Source organism: Rhinolophus sinicus, chromosome 3 (genome assembly GCF_057876585.1).
Source record: "Rhinolophus sinicus isolate RSI-liver-muscle chromosome 3, RSI-T2T, whole genome shotgun sequence".
Lineage (NCBI taxonomy): Eukaryota > Metazoa > Chordata > Mammalia > Chiroptera > Rhinolophidae > Rhinolophus > Rhinolophus sinicus.
The window spans coordinates 139,373,219-139,389,731 of NC_142503.1; the positions used below are offsets into that span (position 1 = coordinate 139,373,219).

General features: G+C 38.1%; 1 protein-coding gene and 1 long non-coding RNA gene across 3 annotated transcripts in view; one reads left to right on the forward strand and one right to left on the reverse strand.

Annotated features, from left to right (window-relative positions):
- The window catches only part of TTBK2 (tau tubulin kinase 2), a 130,338-nt gene extending 122,941 nt beyond the window's left edge, over positions 1-7,397 (reverse strand). Inside the window, exon 1 of one of the 2 annotated variants that reach the window (XM_019725389.3) lies at positions 6,977-7,397. The gene's annotated coding sequence lies outside the window, so the exon portion shown is untranslated. The remainder of the gene's footprint in view (positions 1-6,976) is intronic. The other variant, XM_074327861.2, reaches the window with a different exon arrangement.
- LOC148758659 (uncharacterized) overlaps positions 6,451-16,513 on the forward strand; it is a 50,126-nt gene continuing 40,063 nt past the window's right edge. The window contains exon 1 of the long non-coding RNA XR_016020849.1: positions 6,451-6,867. This is a non-coding gene — a long non-coding RNA (uncharacterized LOC148758659). The remainder of the gene's footprint in view (positions 6,868-16,513) is intronic.

The following is a 16,513-nucleotide window of genomic DNA, read 5'->3' on the forward strand; positions in this document are numbered from 1 at the left end:
AATGATTTCAAACAGCTATTATAAATATATTCAATATATTCAAGAGAATAGGGGAAAGCAAAAGCATAAGGAGAGAAATAGAAAATACTGAAAAAGTAAATATACCTGAGATACAAAATATACTGGATGGGATTAACACAAGATTAACCACAGTGGGAAAAAAGGAACTTGAAGATACAGAAAAAGAAATTATCAAAAATGAAATATAGATAAAAAGACAGAAACCAAACAGAACATCAGCGAGCTAGCTATGGGATAACATCAAAAAGCCTAACATATATATAACTGCAATCCCAGAAGGAGAAAACAGAGAGGTTGTTTTGTTGTAATTTATTGTAACCATACTCTCTTCTATAAAGTTTCTCTCCATTTCCACTAGATAGGTATTTTAATTTCTAGATACACTTATTGGGCCCAGAGTGATCTCCATGCTGGGGGGGGAGGGAGAAACCTGAAGAAAAAAATGACTGAAATATTTCCAAATTTGATAAAAACTATAAATACACCAAACACCTCCTATTATTAAAGTACAAGATCAGATGCTGTCAAACTCATTATGATCTATTATGTAAATAGTATTTAGAATACCTGAGTTATAGTCCAAAAATAGATTAAAATATAGTTAGATGCAGAGTGTTATCGCATACCTTAAAAGTCAAAATAAAGTATTTTTGTTATAAAAATTATCTAAATTATGTTTTAATATAAAACAAACTGAGCTGTAGACACAAATGTACAAAGACAACACACCCATTAAGTTTTTCAAGACATCTAATAATACTAACGTAAACAACAGAAATAAGGGTCAAGAACAGGATAAACCTGTGGGATTTTTTTTGTTTCACCCCAGAGGTTTTAGCAAGAGCCTCTCTAAAGGGTTAGGAAAAAAAGATGAAGATTTGTGAATAATTCCATCTGCTGATAGCAAAAGAGATAGAAAATTTAGTGGCCACTCACTTCAACTGTTCCTTCTAAACTTTCACAGGAGGTAAATTATACTTCCAGCAGCATAGACTATCTCTGGACTCAATAAATATATTCAAGAAAGCAAAATATCTATTAAAGTAAAGAGAAACTTTACAAGACAGCATGGTTACAATTACTGACAACAATAAAAGTGTAAACAATCTAGTTCTCCTTTGCCTGGCTACCATGCTAACAACACATAAACAAATTCTTCCCTCATAGAAAATACAATGTAATTTATGTGACTAGATTGTAAGGAAAACACTAAGACCATTCCTTGGGTAAAATCTACTGTAGCCACATCAACCAACCAAAGCATGTCTATGATCCTTCCACTAAGACAAAGAAAAAAAATTAATACAGAACCTTCTCTGTAATGATACTCATTGTAATTGGACTTAAAGTATATTAATTTCCCTTTTTAAAAATAGCAAAACTGAGGCAAAGAGAGGTTAAGTAATCTAAGGTCCTATAATACATTATATTAAAGATAAGAGTAGACTCAATCTTGATGCACAATAAACTGTTTATATTCATTTGTTTAATAAGCATTTATTAATTTAAGAGGGTTAGTGGCTACACTAACATCATTTTCTAAACAAACAAACAAAAAAATCCAGCGTATAAGGGACTTTTTCTGCCCTACAAATAGTTTATATATTTTTAATCTTACAAAGTTATTCAAGTTATATCCTAATTACCTGTATATTTAATAACTCACCTATACACAGAGTCTAGCTACAGAGAGACTCCTAACTACATACCTGGACGACCTCTTTCCAGCAACCATACATATGCCCTCCTTCTGGTAATGCCTGTTCTAACTCCTGAGACTCAAACAGAGGGTGTGAAACAACATGGGAATTCTGTCAATACTCAAGCCATCGGGGCCTGGGAGAAACCCATACTGGAGGGAGAGGTGAACTCTTTAGGCAAAGTTTTTAAAGTGCTTTGGCATTCTGAAAGGATTTATTTAAGGCTGTTTCAGGAGTTGTGCAAACATTTAACTTTCATGAAAAATTTTAAATTTAAAAACATGTATTTTAAACTATTATTTTTAATTATTTAACTACTTATAGCTATTATATATCTACTAATCTCTGAATCTGGTAGAGTATGTAGAATAGATTAGTAAAATACTTGTGTGTAGGTAGAATAACTAAATCTGGTAGAGTACGCAGAATAAGCTAAAAAAAATACTATCTTTATGGTTGATAAAGCAGAAAACTATTTCCCTGAACCCACCTCCCAGACTGTTAGGTCCATCTGTTATATATTCATGTGTTAGTCTGCACTTTGTTTTCATGAACCGTACTCTGAACACTTTTAATTCCTTGTTCTACAACTGTCTGCCCCCACTGTACTGTAAGCTCCAAAAGTGAGATTTCTGTCTTGCTCACTGTTGAATCTCTAATCCCTGACACAGTGACATGGTAGGTGCTTAACAAATATTTAATGACTCAATGGATAAATGGATGCATCTATTGCAATTGTTGTAATGCGAGAGAATGAGGTGTGGAGAGGCTAAGTCAAGGTGGTAGCCATGGAAAGGAAAAGGAGAGGTTTTCACGCTGGCAGAACCAAGGGAAAGAGGAAGCCAAAAAAATATAGATATGAGATTTTTGAGCTTGGTTGACTGATTAAGTAGTGAGACTTTCATTTATAAAATTAAAGACGTTAAAGAACGGCTGGCTTTTGTCTTGGACATGTTGAATTCTGCCAAGTGTTAGACAAGTAACAGAAACGAAGCCCTAATCTAGTTTACTATCCTACCATGTGATTTAGCTTCCCGATGATTTTTTTCAAATCAAATTTCATGAGGCAAGGCTCATATTTTTCTCTTTAGTTACTCATTTTTTCCTATTTTACTCCTTTCATCTTTACCTGATATGTCATTGCAAAATGTTGATAAAACCATTTTTGAGATATATTAGAAACCGAGGCACTTAAGTGAATCAAGGAAGAAAAAAAACAGATAGGGCGCTTTCCAAACTTAATCCATAATATACAACATATGGAAAACAATGTCAGGCAAATATAAATAAAATACAGTATCCAGATGATCATATGGCTAGGACAAGATAAGGGAAACAAAGCAAAATTATTTTCAAAAGGCAATTACCTGAAACTGCATAAAGAAAAAAAGACAAGTATAAAAATAATGAGGAAAGCATTTTGGTAAAAACAGATATAATGGCAAAAAAGTTTTCTAATTCAAATATAAAAAAACACTGATTCTTAGCTATATTGTAATAAAAATCTTAAAAAATACTGATTCTTATTTTCAATAAAGATGCAAATTCTCTGTAAAAAAACAAAAAAACACTGATTCTTAAAACACGGTTAGGCTAAATCTTGACAACGTACCTAAAGAAGCCAAGAAGCTATTACCTCACTTTTTCAGAAAACACTACAACATCCCAGATTCTTTTCAAACAACACTTTTTATCTCGAAAAGCTTTACTCTAATTGACGTAAAAGCAAACCCCTTCATAGAATAAAAAGCAATTATCAACATCCCAAAACATTAAGGATCTTCCGTACAAAGGTTAAAAAAAAAAATCCAAAATGTTCACAAAAGTTCCTATGTACTATATGTTCAATTAAGTATCAAGAACACATAAAATAACCACAAAAATAATTGTTTAACTTAAAATCATAATATAAATGAAAAAATACCAAAAAGTCTTTTTTAAAAAAACACCTGTTTCAAAGATGAAACCTGGCAAAATTGACATTCGCATTATGTAAATAATATAATTTCAATTTGTATTTTAAATCTACAGTCAAGGATCACCAGATATTAAAGACAGAAACTTTTGAGTGGTAATATTTGTTGTACTTATGCTCAAAATTTAGCTCTAAAAAAGTCAGCGTTTTCATACAGACTCAAAGGCTCTTTTATCAAATATAGAAGTATGATATTTAACCTGAAAGCACAGAGCATTTACAGCACAAAAGTTGTAAAAGTATTTACAACAGAAGGATTCTATCCACTGAAGCCTGGGGGGGGGGGGGGGAATCTACCACTACCAACATTACTGTTTACAATGCACTGGATAACAACAGAAGATGCAAGAAAGTAAAACAGTATAAATATGTTTGAAAATCTACAAATACTAAAGATGTCCTGCAATATTACTAATAAAATAAACTGACACAGCTCCAGCTATATTAATATAGGTCAAAAAGTTCAAAAATAACAAAGGAAGGAATACATGACTAGAGTAATTTTGAGTAACATGCACTCAAATTATAGAGACTGCTGCATAGCTATAAAAGAATTTTTCTACATAATTTTTTCCAAAGTGGGGCAGGAAGTAAGCCATATTCCCCATTAATTCTCAAAGGCTGTTTTATTTTGCTAATCAATTCAGCCCTCAATAATGGTTATTAAACATATGCCCTTGTTACATCCTGTTTTTTGTTTGTTTGTTTGTTTGTTTTAGGCAACAAACATTATCTCACACAGTTTCTGAGAATTAGGAACTGTTGAAAGTATCTTAGCTGGGTGGTTCCAACTCAGTCTCTCAAGAGTTGTAATCAAGTTTTCGCATCAATATATTACTTTTTAAAGTTATAAAACTTATAAAGAATTGCCTGCTCCCCACCAAAGTTAAATTTAAATTCCATGATCATAGCAAACTCAGCTCTGTAATATTCATTTACATTGAAAAGCCAAAAATCTATCACTAACTGTCATATTTTGGTGCATTTTTTAATGTAAAATACCCTCAAAAGTTGTTTAGGGCCAGCTCGATGGCTCAGGTGCCGAGGTTGCCGGTTCAATTCCCATATGGGCCAGTGAGCTGCGCCCTCTACAGCTAAGATTGTGAACAATGGCTCTCTCTGGAGCTGGGCTGCCACAAGCAGCCGGAGGTTGGCGTGAGCTGCCGTGGGCTGCTGAGTGCTACGGCAGGTTGCTGTGGGCTGCCATCGGCTGCCGTGAGTGGCTGGCAGCCAGCGTGAGTGGCCGGCAACCATCGTGAGCCTGCCGTGTGCTGCAGAGGGCTATGGGCTACCGTGGGCTACCATGTGCTGCCGTGAGTGGCCAGCATCCAGTGTGAGTGGCCGGCAGCCGGCGAGAGCTGCCATGAGCAGCCGACCTATGACCAACGACCAACTGCCAGGGGAACACAAGGCTCATAATACAAGCATGGGCCAGGGAGCTGTGTCCTACACAACTAGACTGAGAAACAATGGCTTGAACCAGAGTGGGGGAGGGAGGAGGTTTTTAAAATTATACAAACTTCACTTCTAACACTATATTTAAAGATACTGAAGCCCAATACAATTGAGTTCAATTTGCTAAGGCAAATGAGCCTAATCTCATGAAGATTTCCTGAGGCATTAAAATCATCAGTATTTAAAAGAAAATCAAAAGAAGACACAAAAATCTGAAGTCACATAGTACACTAGAGAATTCACTAAATTTTGTATTAACCATAGTACAAGATAATGAGTAAGATATCTTATTCTTTGTCATCCACCGACTAAAGGTCAAATTTGTTTCAATTTGATATTATAAATTAATGTAGCTAGGGACTTCAATTTTTTATATGTCTAACACTGAAAAGGGGAAGACGTATTTCCTAGCGTTCTATCATAAAGGAAAAATGTTAGAGAAACTTTCAATTATCACCATTCTTCAAACATCCCTTTCAGTGCTTTGATAAAAATGTATCATACAGGAAAACAAGTTTCTAAATTAAAAATTCCTTTCAGTACATTTTCAATTTGAATAGATCACAATATGCCATCCAAGTCCACACACTTATTTGAAAAATTTTTGGAGTTAAGATGAATTCAAGATTAGTCATAGTAAGTAATATTTCTCATCATTACTGCTTCTTTATAAAAAGAAATACATAGCATTCAATTCCCTCAGTACTTTAAAATCAATTTCCCATCTCTCCTTCCCTCCAATGAACGTTCCTCTGTTCCATTTACCCTAAAGAAAACAGCAAACACATCTTTGTGGTCTATCCTGGCAAATCAGTGTTTTAGAAACCAATGGGGCTGTTATTAATGGCTCAGAACCACACACTTAACAAAACACACTGAGTCGAATCCCCTGTGTGTGTGTGTGTGTATACATGTGCCCATTCATAATATCGTGATGCATACAAAAACTCAGTTTCTATTGAATACCAAAATACCTTTGCCTTAATTCACAGGTTACAATAAAATTGACCTCTTTAAGGTTCAAAGAAAGAACAATTTCTAAAGCTAGCGATGAGAAGAGTTAATACTGGGATTGCTGCCACCTATCAACTTTAATTCAAAGTGAAGTACAACTCAATGTCATTTTTACCTCTAATGCAACCATGACTGAAACAAAATTAACTTCACTGTGGGATAAAGTATCCTGGCATCTCAGTGGATTATTTACTGCTCTCATTTGACAGTACACAAGTGTAGAGTCTTTTGTCCCTCCCACAGCAACCCAGGGTGTCAACATCATCTTAACCAACGCAAATGACAAGCAAATCCTTCAAGTCATTACGTCGCACCCTAAGTAACAGAAAGTCATGGCCTTCATTGCTGTTACTACACAGCGAACAGATTCTATAGTCCCAAACCCCCTTCTATTACATTCGGGGAGGCGGGGAGGACGGAAGTGCTCGGATAGCCTGAGAATCCTGTGTGTTCAGTCCTGGTACCAGAAGCAGCATGAATACAAGTAATATGTGGGTCACCCACAGAGAGAGAAACAGAACGAAGCTTTGTGACCCTCCAAGTTCAGTGAAGACACCGAAAGCCTCTGGGGAAACGGCACACAAGTCTTTGGGGAAACCGGGGAGAGGCAGACCATCTTCGAGATGGAGTGACTGGGTCTGGCACAAGCCCAGGGCGTGGGCAGCGACCGAGAGTCTCCCGCACCCCACCACTCCGCACCAGGTCGGTCACTGGGCGAGGGGTGCGGCCGGAGGAGGGGGTCCGAACTGGGGGAGGGCGCGGCGCGAGGCTCCCCCAGCTGCGCCCTCAGGGCTCGGGGGGTGTGTCCTACCTGGGCCAGGGCGGACGCAGGGATTTCGGGCGGAGGGCTCGCGTCCAGCTCAGGGCCGGGACCCGCTAGGGTCAACCCTCAGCAAGCGGGATCGCCGCCGCCTGCCCATCCCCCGCCGCCGAGTGCGGCGGGACCTGAGCGCGGCTTCGAGGGCCGGCTGTCTGGGTAGTCCCCTCGGGTACCGTCCGCGATTACTGGCGGCGGCGGCGGCGGTCGCTGCTGTTACAGCTGCTGCTGGCCGCCCCCAGCCGCTGCTCTTGTGCCAGCCCCTGCTCCTCCTCCTGCCGCCGCCGCCGCCGCCTCGTCCCCACCGCTCCCATCGCCGCTGCGGCGACTACTGCAGCGCGCGCTGACCCGACCCGACGTTATTCTCCCCCTTCGCAACCCGGCACAGCCTAGCCCACCTGCCCTGCCAGTGCGCACGCCCACCTCTCCGCCGCAGGAGCTGATTGGAGAGCGCGTCACGAGCTCGCCACGTCGGTTGGCTGGTCCCATTGTCTATCACTAAGGGGACGGAGAGTCCGGCGGAGAGCGTCTCCGCCCCCCACCGGAGAATTGCCGCTATCTTCAGGTTTGCCTGAGAGGGCGAGTTACCGGGAAAGGAGCATCACAATGGCAGCGCGCATGCGCGCGGGAATGCTGGGCGTCGTAGTTCCAGCCACAGCCGCAACTGCCCGCCGGTCCGGAGCCAAGAAGTAGGATTCCTGAGAGACTACCAGTGGTTGGTGCACAGTGGTGTCCTGTAACTTGGTTGTAGAAGCGGGGTTGTGACCCCAGGCTGGGGCTTTCCGGAAGAAAATCGGAAATGCTTTGTCACGATACGAGTTGACATACTCGGCGGCAGTCGCGAAAAAGGGCCCCGCATCCTGAGGCCCTTCCACCCCCTCAGAACCAGAGCTGCCAGCATCTAGCAAATTGGCGCTGTCCTCAGAACCGCCCCACGCGAAGCTCATCACCCATGGATACTGGGGGAAAGGCCTAAAGGCGTAAGGAGGAAAGGAGACCGAGACTCCGGAAAGAAATGTCAGCCTGGAGCCCGGAGTATCCTTACGGTTTTCACAACCCACGAAGAACGAGATTGTTTTCCCTTTTTGAAACCACCAGCCAAAGGTTCAATGAGCAGCCCCCTAAGGACCGGTATGGGATTCCACGCAAGAGAATGCGAGTGTCCCTCAAGACTTTCAAAGAAAAGGGAGGAGAGTGGAGCAATGAGGCTGTGAGGGATAAATTTGTATTTGGTACTGATTGCGTCAAGCTCTTTGGTGAAAGGGAAGCCCTAAGATGAAACGCCTCCTCCGTCCTTACCCACCAACTCACAGAAGAAAAAAACCCAAAGAGGTTCAGTTCAACAGCTTTCCTAAGGCTAGAAAGCTAATTAGTGGCAGAACCAAAAATTCCAGTTTCTTAAATCTCCCCTGTCCAATGCTTTTTTTTTTTATTTAATAATCACAACGAGTCCCAGAAGTCTGCCATGGACAATGAATTATAAGCTTCTTTTTACTTTAAATCTTTTTCTTTGCTAAGCAAAGTAAGTTAGACAGAAAAACTAGAGAACCATATGATTTCACTGATATGTGGTATATAAAACTGGAAACAACAAAAGAAGACAAACAAAAGAAGGAACAAAAACTCATAGACATAGACAGTAATTGAGGGGTTACTACTAAGGGGAGAGGGGTCTCTAGAAGAGGGTAAACAGGTGTCTAATATACAGTAATGGAAAGAGAACTGACTGGGTGGTGAACACACAATGTGAGAGACAGATAATGTATTACAGAATTGCACACCTGAAATCTATGTAACTTTACTAACAATTGTCTCCCCAATAAACTTTAATTTAAATATATATATATATATATATATATATATATATATATATATATATATATATATATAAATCTTTTTTTCTTCACTCCAGTGACATGATTAAAGCTGATTAAGAATATACAAGAGTTGGGGGCCGGCCCAGGGGCCGGCCCAGGGGCCGGCCCTGTGGCTCAGGCGGTTAGAGCTCCATGCTCCTAACTCTGAAGCCTGCCAGTTCGATTCCCACATGGGCCAGTGGGCTCTCAACCACAAGGTTGCCAGTTCAATTCCTCAAGTGGGATGGTGGGCAGCGCCCCCTGCAACTAAGATTGAACACAGCACCTTGAGCTGAACTGAGCTGCCACTGAGCTCCGGGATGGCTCAGTTGGTTGGAGCACATCCTCTCAACCACAGGGTTGCCGGTTCAACTCCTGCAAGGGATGGTAGGCTGTGCCCCCTGCAACTAGCAACGGCAACTGGACCTGGAGCTGAGCTGTGCCCTCCACAACTAAGACTGAAAGGACAACAACTTGAAGCTGAATGGCACCATCCACAACTAAGACTGAAAGGACAACAACTTGACTTGGAAAAAAGACCTGGAAGTACACACTGTTCCCCAATAAAGTCCTGTTTCCCTTCCCCAATAAAATCTTAAAAAAAAAAAAGAATATACAAGAGTTAAATATGAATCCTATATTCAATCTCAAAACTGTTCAGAATCTGTTTCTTCTTGTTCAGGAAATGCCACAGCCTCTTGACATTCTTTAAAAAAAGAGCAAACACCTCTACTGTCTTGTCATGTCTAGATCCTTGGATGAAAAATAGGACCAAGTGTAAAGGCAATTGATGACGCAGCTCATCTTGTTCTATTCAAACTTAAAGAAGTTGCCAATTGTTTTCTTTCCACTGATTAAAACCACAAGTTGCTTTTTCCATTACTTTGTCTAACAATATAATTCATTTCAGAGTATTGGCTGGGCAAGTAATTTGAATTGAAAATGATTAGATTTTCTGTAAATACTTTTTCTTAAAGAAATTTATGGGGGGAAGGGGAATTCCAGATTCAGTGACATTATGCCTAGCAATATTTTAAATAGCTATTCTCTATTTAAAGAGAATATGTTTCACTTAGCAAATGCACTGTGTCCTACCCAGACATAATCATTGCTATCATGGGTAAGGGTTTTAATGAATTTATTCACAGAACTACTATTGTGTTTATTTTAAATGAGTCAGTAGGTAGAGCTAGATTCTCCAAATGATGGAAAGATTCTTCTGATTGTTATTTTACGACCAATTCTCATATGCGAATCCATGAAGGATAAGATAAATATAGAGTATGTGAGAAAGCAGTCCAGTAGCTGTATATCAAGAAAGTTAAAGAAAAGTGCAATGCAGAGGGAAGTGTTCTGTGATCAGTATCTTGAGAATAGGGCAACAGTGTATCTTAGGGTAGGGGAAGTGTAAGAATGAATATAAGTGAAAGTTATTGCCACAGGAGTAGGACTCCTGAGACATTGGACTGCCCAAGGAAAACAACTTCTCAGGCCTCCTTTTTTCTCTGGCCTTTTCCATTTAAGAATTATTGGTCTATCTCAAGAGATTTTTTTTTTTTTTAGTTAGGATAAATGAAAAGATAATATATTATTCAAGAGCTGGTACCAGAATTCAGGAATCCTCTTTGAGCAATACACAGAAGGTGCCAAAAAAAAAAATGTATACACATTTTAAGATAGGAAAGAACTGTACTAAAATTACACTGATGGTAACCACTTTGAACACCTCTTGTAATTGCAGAAGTCAAACGTGACTTGTATTCATCTTTTGTTTTCGGTATATATTATTACAATTTTAATACAGTTTTTTCCTTTCTTAAACTGTGTATAGGTTTTTTTGACACCCTCCGTATATCTCAAATATAATAAAAAATATATAAATGTGGTAGCCAGCCTCTAAGATGGTCCACAATGATCTCTGCCTCCTGGTATCTTCACAATAGTCCCTCCCATACTGAACTGAGCTGACCTGTAACCAATACACTTTTTCAAAAATTATAATGTATAAATTCCAAGGCTAGGTCATCAAAGACATTGCAGGTTCTACTTTATGTTCTCTTGGGTCACTTACTTAGAGAGAAACCAGTTGCCATAACGTGAGGACACTCAAGCAGCCCCTTGGAGTGAGTACCTGGCAAGGAACTGAGGCATTACACCAATTAATTAGCACCTGCTTGCCAGCCATGTTAGTGAGCCATTCTTGGAAATAGATCCTCCAGCCCGGGCAAGCCTTCAGATGACTGCAAGCCCAGCTGGCATCTTGACTGTCATATTGTGAGAGATACCCCAAGCCAGAATCACCCAGCTAAGCCACTCCCAATACCCAGACCTACAGAAACTATGTGATATAATGTTTACTATTATTTTAAGCATTAAGTTTGGGGGGCAATTTGTCATGCAGCAATTGAAAATACAGTGAGATTTGTGGGGGGAAGAAATGGAGAGAAGAATGATTCAAGTGTAGGGATGTGTGCCTTGGATAAGTGAGTCTAAAACAATGAGACTGATCCTAGGATCAGTCTTCGAACAAGTTCAAAGATAATGAGCAAAATTCATATTTATACTGAGTCCTAACACAGAACATAAATCTCCTTTCAACACAGCTTTCTCCTAGCACAGAATAAAGAAAATACTGGAGGATCCTTTTCTTCTCTCCCTTTTCCTCCATTTGTGGCCTCCTCTAGCCATCTTTAGACATCCGGTGGTTAACCACTTTCTAACCTCCCCCTAATCCAAACAGGAAATGATCTAGACGAGTTATTTTCACAATTATCAGAAGGATGACACCGCCATATGCACTAGTGTGCAATTCCAGGAAAAAAGACTCCTTCCCTTTTGCTTTCCATCTTCCTCTTTTAAAAGCAAATTTCATGTTGTACACCTAAAACTAGTATGTGTTATATGTCAATTATAGTTCAATAAAAAAATTCTCAGAATTGTACATTTTAAATGGGTGGATTGTATCTCACTGAAGCTGTTTTTAAAAACTCTACACAGTTCTTTGAAACATGAAACTCACTAATGGACTGGTTCCCAAGTGCTTCCACAAATCAGCAAACAACTCTGTTTTTTAATTTTTCATCAATCTAACCAGTTTCTGTTTGAATATTAATCTACTAAACAAAAAAGTTTAGAGCCTATTAATGCCAACTGCTCTGCTAGGCACTGGGAAAACAAATAAGAAAAAAGCCAGTCCCTGTCCTTAAGGGTTTCACGATGGATTAACAAACATGCAAATCCTATTACAAGGCATTGCAATAACTGCTATCATAGAGGCATATTATGTAGCATATACAGAAGCTCTAGAACAAAGGTCAGTAAACTATGGCTTGCAGGCCAAATCCTTGGGGTCCTCTGAGAGCTTGACTTCTTTTAACAGAAATGCATTCATACCAAATATATTAACTACCTCAAGTGTTTATGTTTTTTAAAAACTGCATCCTTTATTTTTAATTAAAGACATTTCTAACAAAAAGAAATAAGAAAAACCAGGGTGAGGGGGCAAGGTAATCTCAATTTGGGGTATGTGACTCTATTGTCCTTTAACCTATTGATTACTTTGTGTTTGACGATTACTAAAAATGGACCATAATATGAGGGAAGATGGAAACTGATTTGAACTTGTAAAGTTAGAAAATAAACTAAAAGTTAGTCTGCGGTTACAAAAGTAATTCTAATTATAGTTATTTCTTAATCTACTTCCTATTTATGCCTAATTTTTATGAAATACAGAACAACTATGCCATTAAATATTAACTTTTTGCAAATTTTATTTTATTAGAACTGAATTCTACACATATTTGTTCAGTCCTTTAAGTTTCATCTTTGTTGCAAGGTCATCCATATAGCATCGTTGTATACTCACAATTTGCAAATGAGAAACTGGTGAGGTGATGTTGTGATTTTTGATGTGTGCCTGTTACAGCCTGGAAAAAGTTCCTTGACTTTCAGCCTGGTTCGGCCATTAGCTCTCCAAACACTGGACAGCTTTCTGTGCTTTCAGGCTCTGCTGCCAGGAAGACGAAATGGCTGGCAAAGTAATAGCGCACCCTAGTGGTCATAGTATTCCACTGCCAGCTGATTGAAATTAGAATGGTCTCTTCTATTTTGTCTTAATCAAAGCCGACTATCCAGTGACGAGAGGTTTTCATAATTTTTAGAGACCTGACGATGAAGACAAAAATGATCTTAAAAATATTTTTCTGGTGGTGTTATTTGGGCATTGCATGTTCTATTAATACAATCTATATTTGCAGATGGCAAATAAAATTTCCAGAAATGTATTAGATATCACATAAAGGTACTGTACGATATCCTATGGAGGATTAAAGAAATAAAAGATATGGTTCCTATGTAGGCTACGTTGAATTTATCGTTTTATATACTGTAGTTTTACTTAATGAAAGTTGTTTCTCTATACAAGACATCCTCAGCACGGTTCCTAAATGTAAGATTTTCAGTTTACCATGTTTTAATTAAATTAACACTAGTCCCTTAACAACAGGGTTCAAATTTCACTTACAATTGTATATTAACTGTGAGTAATTGCACAAAGTACAAACTTTGCAACTCTTCAGTCCACAAATAACTAAATAACAGATGCATGTCATGATCAGTGACCAACTATGTCCCTTCTTTCAAAGTCTGTTGGTGATTGAACATTGCACATCTGTTATTCAGTTCAGGGATAGAGAGCAAAGTGTGTCATTGCGGTGTCTCTGTCTCACAGTGATTAACCCATGTGACATTTTACCCATGTGGATAATCAGTAAAGTGATTTAGTCAACAAAGATAAAAGTGCAGCAAAGAAACTAAAGTAATAGTGCTGGAAATGAAATTCAGATCAAATATAAATGTTACAGAGGTAATAGAAGACATAGTTAACTGTGGAACAGTTGACACAGCTGCTGTTTGAGAGACTCTAGAGACGCAGTCAGAGGAACTTAGAGAAGGCAAACTTACCAAAATAATTAAGTGGTTATGACGAATGTCCCAGAAGAAATGACACCGGAAAACAACTTCACACTAAAGGAACTCTTGGAAGCATTTCACAACATTGAAAACCCAAAGGGTACAAAGTTGAAAGTTGATCCAAACTTAGAAGTATGACAATTTGCCAAGGCATAGAAAAGATGCTCACTGTGTATTTTAAGTTATAAAAAGAGAAGAAGGAAAGTGCTCTTGGCATTTTTGCTTGATAAGTTAAAAAAAAAAAGAAATAAAACACTTTAATTTTTAATGTTTCTTAATGTTATAAATTATATTGTACTAAATAAATATTAGTGTTACTATGTTCGTTTCCCTACATATTTATAATTGACAGTAACTTTTCAACCAAAAATTTTAAAGGCCATAGAACAATAGTAATCTTTCCCATTGATTATTAAGATTGCTTTGTACGGTGGCCAAGACATGGAAACAACCAAAATGTCCTTCGATAGATGAATGGATAAAGAAGTTGTGGTATATATACACAATGGAATACTATTCGGCAGTAAGAAAAGATGATATAGGAACATTTGTGACAACATGGATGGATCTTGAGAGAGTAATGCTGAGCGAAACAAGTCAGACAGAAAAAGCAGAGAACCATGTGATTTCAATGATATGTGGTATATAAACCAAAAACAACAAAAGAACAAGACAAACAAATGAGAAACAGAAACTCATAGACACAGACAATAGTTTAGTGGTTGCCAGAAGGTAACGGGGGCGGGGGGTGGGGGGTGGGAGATGAGGGTAAGGGGGATCGAATATATGGTGATGGAAGGAGAACTGACTCTGGGTGGTGAACACACAATGGGATTTATAGATGATGTAATACAGAATTGTGCACCTGAAATCTGTGTAATTTTACTAACAATTGTCACCCCAATAAATTTAATTAAAAAAAAAAAAAAAGATTGCTTTGTACCGTTTCAGCTTGCGTGGCCACATCTGCCGTAATCTACTACTGTACTGAGGACTGCCTGTGTTTGGTTTCAGTTTTCCACATCCTCGCCAACACATTATTGTCCGTCTTTTTGATAATAGCCATCCTAGGAGGTGTGAAGTGGTATTTCATTGTGGTTTTAATTTGCATTTCCCTAATGACTAATGATATTGAGCATCTTCTCATGCACTTATTAGCAATTTGTATATCTTCTTTGGAGAAATATCTATTCAAATCTTTTGTTCATTTTAAAATTGGTTTTATCTCTTTTTCACCTGAATCTTTTGTTAGCTCGTCTGATATTTTTTTCTAAAAAAGTGAGTTAAGCCCATTTACATTTATCATTTGCTCTGAATGTTGTTATATTGTTGCACTATGTAGTCTATTTTCTTTGCCTCCCCCACTCCTCTTTGGTATTGTATTATAGTTCTAGTTGTAATCTTTATTCCAATATCTTTCTGTAATACTTTTAGTACTCTATTTACTGTCTGTTGTTTTCCTAATATATGAGCAATTTTGAAACTGCTTCTTACCTGGCCCCTTCTTTCTCATTATCTACCATTAGTTTTATCTTAGTGTCAGTTTGCATACTTAAGTTTTTATTTCTTGTCAGCTCAAGTATTATCTTTTTACTTGTCACTAATATCACTGATTCAATCAGTAAGCTTATTTAACTTTTACTTACTCATCTCTTTTCTCCCATTTTTTTGTTAGTTATGTTCATTTTACATTGTCAGAGCATCTGATTTTGTCTCCCTTATGCAACACTTGACCCCCAGAGTATAAGCCAAAGTTACCATAACCATTTTATGATGTCTGCAAATTGTTCTCTGGCAAATTCCTCACTCAAGGTTCATTGGGAAAAATATTTCCTGAGCATTAACATGTTTTTAACTATCTGTGTGGACTTTATATTTGGACGGTTTGACTAGCTATAAAAATCCTCAAAAATCCTTTTATTAAGTATCTTTAAAAATGCTGCTCTCAAGAAGTCTAATGCCAGTCTGAATTTCTTTATCTTATAAGTGACTTGGACTTTTTGCCTGGATGTCCAAGAGTTTGTCACTCTTGTTTTTAAGGTCCAACAGCTTTACTACTAGGCTATGCCTTGGTGTTGGTTCTTCTGGGTTGAACTTTACAGTGTTACCTTTCAATGTGCGCATGCAAGTTTCTTTTCAGGAAAGTTTTATCAAATTGTGTTCTGTTCCATTGATTTGGTTTTCTTCAGGGATTCCAGTTAATATATATTGAATCTTCTTTGCCTATATTCCATATCTATTGCTTTATTTCAAAGCATTTTTATCGTTGATGTTCCTCCTTTCCATTTTTCTTTCTTTACTGCGCTTTCCATAGTTGATTTTTCAACTCTCATATTCCTTTTGTCATTTCTAAAAACGTTCCCTAATTTCACCTGAGTTTCATTTTTTTAGAGTATTAATTATGTTTTATTATTTTGTAATATCTTCGTGAAAGCTACAAGGCAAAATCACTTGAGTTTCACATTCTTCTGTTCTCTTGCCATATCATTTTTGAGATCTTCCATTACATTTCTGAGTTGTTCTTTTGGCAAAGCTTTGATCTTTTTAATTTATTATAACTCATTTTTAATATTCGGTTACAGTTTTCGCCTGCTTTGGGGCCACAATTTTCTACTGTTTTCTCATCAGTTATTGCAACTTTACTCAGTTCATTTTCACTTTTCTTTGTCTTGTAATTATTGGTTTGGGGCTAGGTTATTGTATT